Genomic DNA, 4,611 nt, shown 5'->3' with positions numbered 1-4,611 from the left:
TTGTTTCTAATCTGGCTCCGTTGCAACTGTACTTTTAATGGTGTGAATGCTTCTGAGTTATCAACTTTAGAAGGCCTTAAGGAAAATCCTGTAGGTGTCTATTTTAGAAAATAATTAGTTCAATTCTTTAACTGTCTGCTCAATTTGGAAGAGAAAACAGAAGACGCCATACCCTTCAGCAACTGAGTCTGAGGCCCCTGACTTAAAGGCAAGCAGACCTGAGGAATGCAGTGAACTGTGGTGGGAGAATACACAAGACCAATGTGAACAAACAGCAAAGCAGATGGACAAGGCAAACACCAGACTCAATGTGTAATTCAGTTGCTTCAGTCAAGGCACAAAAAATCATTGTCTGATCAGTGCAGGGTATGTTAGGAAATTTTTGTCAATATTAGGCATTGCAAACAGGAAAGGTACTATAATATTTCCCAAACCAGCAAACCATGGATTTCTGAAAACTTTCGCCACCTAAAACGGACCATTTGCTTCCTGTAGTTGGGGGGGGGGGGGGGGTGATTTTAATCCTTTCCATGCTACGTTATATACTGTATCCATTTATGCTGGAAAAAGATGTAAAAAATTCCTTGTCTTGGGATTTCTTGTGCAAGATGTGAGAACTTCTTCCTTTCCACCATTTCAATATAGAATTTGGGAAAGTAAAGCACAGAAAATCTGCAACTTATCGGTTTGTGCCCACTCTGAAGTAGCCTTGTGGTACAACTCCAACCACTGTAGAGAAAATGATCTGTGCAGAAAATTGTCTTCATTGTTGTTACTACTGGAAGTATGTTTCCAGATGTGTGAATTTAATGTTATCTTCAACACATCCTGGAAGTGCGTATTTGAAAAGGTCAAAAAAATAATAAAAAACATTCTTACCTATCCAGCATAGAAAGAAACTATTAACCATATTATAAGTACAGAGTTACTGTATAAATGACAGGAAGACTGTCAGTCCATCTACTGTAACTTGTTTGGTTGCTAATAGCTAATCGATTCTTGGCTCTCATCCAGCCATTTCTTGAAAGAAGACAGACTTTTGGCTTCAACAGCATGTACTGCAACTGTTCAGTGGTTCTTCTCCTATTAATTTAATTTCTTGCAATAACTAAAAGATTCACATAGTGCTATGACACTATTTTACACTACTCAGTATTTGCTTCAATGGACAATCATTCTTTGAATCTCCTGATGTATGTAATTAAGTACATGCCTTGTTTTATTGTGTATCTAACTGTTGTTGTGGCTTCTAGAAACCCAATTTTTTTCAGCAGGTAATTTTACAAGAAAAACACAAATATTGTTCTCAATATTCAAACCGCTGAAACAGAAAAATGACTGCACTGCACAAGCCCTTACGATTTGCTATTTAAAGAATTAGCTATTCTTGGACTTGCTAAATTAGTCATTCAAAAAGATCAGATCTGGCAGATAATTCATAAAAATGTCTCACCTTTTCCACATCACCATCGTGGCTTTTGTTTGGCCAGTTATGAATTAATTTTAAACGTATCAGAATGTAACAAACCAAAAAGAACAGACACAATGTTTTTATCAACACAAGAGAAGCCTCAGGACAGTCTCAGAAAACACTCTTCCAAGACTTGGAAGACTTCCAAGTTCCAAGTTCCAAGACTTTTTCATTTAACCAGAGCAACAGGTGAGAGCAAAGGGGTATTCTTGGTCAGCTCAGTTTTTACAGTTGAGCACGTTCGTTGCTTTTTTAAGCTCGGTTTGTGTGTGCACATTATTCAGAAGATGGCTGTTAAGGCCCTGTGTAAAAAAGACTTACAGTATATTCTATAGATAACATCTAGGATTATAACTCTTACCTACAATACTTTTATTGTATCTGTTGTTCTCCATTTTTCTGCATATTTTGATTAATCCATGTATTGACTAAGAGAGGATAAGATCCTTTGTTACTACCATTGGTATAATGTACAAGTAATGGTTTCATCATTGACTTGTATAAGACTGGCTCTCTTGAAAGTAAAGACCAGTCAGCACTAGTTGTACAACAGACTCTGTCATAACAATGCTTTGTATAACATGCCTTTCCAGTGAGTTACTTATTACGCACTGATCGCCTCATTACACTTACAGGCCCAGACAAAAGTACTGACACCCTTCATTTGACACAGTGTTCCTCACTAATTCAACTCCACAGTTGAATTGTGGGTTGAATTGTGGGTCTGTGGTCTTTAAGGACTGACATCCGGTGTTTCTAATGCAGAAGTGCCAATACTTCCATGTGAAACTATCGGACGCTATTCCATTGTGGTCCAGTCCATCCCAGTCCTCAACAAAACTGGCAGTCTTCAGCACCACTGCCCTCAGCTATCCTCACCACACTGCATGACCGCTGCACACAGCAGAGGCATGCTGGAGAGATTCTCACACTTCTTAGTTGGAAAGCAATACTCAAGTGGTAGGCGTAATGTTTTTTTTTTATGTCATATGTAAAATCTGAAAAAAAAAATGCTTTAAGGCAATACACAGTACTTTGCAAAAGCATTCACCCCCTTCAAATGATGTTGAATTACACATGATGTACTGTGCACACATTTCAGCAGGTATTTTTAAGAAAAACAGGAATGCTCAAACTGAACACTTTTGTGGATGAAGTTAAAAGTCAGCAAAAAGAAATCACTTATTAAAGATGTTGATTGGATACATAATAACACGCTTGGACAGCAAACCTACATTAGTTCATGTGCACAGAACCTCTTTGACAAGTCACACAATTAGTTGAAAGGCCCGGGCATGTGACTCACGGCAGCACTCATGTTATCACAATCTCAGCACCACCAGTGCGTCATCTTCATGACTCCACGTTTTTGAACAGTCTGTCCTTGTCCTTTGGACAGGCTCTGGGATCACTTACTTTCCCAGCTGATCCTGTCTGCTCCTCCAGGTGCCAACACCTCATATCAGCCCCGGTCCAGCTGGACGAACCCGTTCCTCAGAAGTGCCCTCACTCCCACTGAGCCCTGCTAAAAAACTACCATGCGGCTCACCTGTCCAGCACCTGGATCAGTACAACCTAAGATGTATCATTCTCAAGCTACTGTACCTCGCAGACTGCTGAGACATACAAACCTGTAAACCAGCCCAATCCAGGCCTCTCTCTGGAGTTTTTGTGCTCTCCACTTCTGTTCTGAAGCTTAGGAATCCTTTTCCTCCCAACTGTTCCTATAAGACTCTTTAATTAGCCCAGATGAGTGGCCTATCCTAACAGTGCCATTTCCTTATGAAGCATTTCACACCTTCTGAGTGCCAATTACTAATTCAGACCAGCTTTGCCTCATCGTGCAGGTTGCACTAATGAACCACCAACTTGACTCAAGGCCCCACCACTGGGCCTGAGTCTTGAGTCAAGAGGGTGGCTTTCGCACAAAGCTTTACACAGTGCAACTAGAGTGGTTCACATGGTTTCAGAATACCCCCGTCTCTGTAAAGTCCCTCAGTCTGGTAGTGATTTCAAGCAGAGATTCAACCACAATGACCAAGGATCTTTCAGCATAATGCAGTCGTACAAGGCACACATCAGGAAGGGTATAAAAAATTCAAAGACACTGAACATCCCCTTGAGCATGGTGAAATCAATCATTACGAAGTGGTTTATTGAAGCACCCAGATACTGCTGAGATCAGGCTGCCCCTCCAAACTGAGCAGCTGGGGCAAGGAGAAAGCTGTTTTGGGGCACCGTCATGAAGCCAACTTCAAAAGGGCCACAGCATTCAATGGCGGAGATGGGAGAAAATATCCATGACTCGAAGCTGTATGGCAGAGATGGAAGAAAAAAGCCCTTACTGGGAATTCATTCCTACATGGATTTTGCAAGAAACACTTAGATAATACTGCGAATGCGCAAGCAAAGGCTTTTGGGGTCAAAGCAAACAAAGCCGAAGCAAAACTTTACATCTGGTGCAAGCCTAGGACATCACCCAGTCGTCAACATCCCTGCTGACAGGCATGGTGATGCCAGTGTTATGTTATGGGACTGTTTCTCACCAGCAGGGACTTGGAAGCTTGTCAAGAAGCTGTTCATCCCCAGCTAACTTGACAGAAAATCACAACTTGAGCACGTTGGCAAAAAATAATGGGTCCATCCTGGAGTGCGGAGCTGGTACTTATCCAAAAAAACAGACAGCTGGAGTTGCTGCCAAAAGTGCTTCCACAAATTATTGACTCAGACGAAGAATACTCTCAACATATTTTATTTGTTCATTTTCTTAGAGGTTTTTGCTGACATGCATTCCCCACCCCCATTAAAATGTTCTGTTTGGGCATGCTAGTTTTGATTCAAAATAATCACTTTAAAAAGTGCATACACAGTACAGCGTGTGTAATTCAACAAAACTGGACATTTCAGAAAGGGCGATTCTAACATTGAAGACAATGGTCAGCCACATCCATAACTGAACGTCCGTCTTTTATAAAGTGTAAAATATCGCTTAAAAATATATAAAAAAAAACTTGTGTGGGTTATTTTCTTTAGAATTGCCGAGTTTTTCTGTATTCTGATTTTAAGCAGAAATTCTATTTTGCACGATGAGATAAGCATCGTTTTTTTTTGTTTTAAAACTTTTTAATTTATTTCATGTA

This window comes from Lepisosteus oculatus, chromosome 10 (genome assembly GCF_040954835.1).
Source record: "Lepisosteus oculatus isolate fLepOcu1 chromosome 10, fLepOcu1.hap2, whole genome shotgun sequence".
NCBI lineage: Eukaryota > Metazoa > Chordata > Actinopteri > Semionotiformes > Lepisosteidae > Lepisosteus > Lepisosteus oculatus.
This window is presented reverse-complemented; position numbering follows the sequence as displayed.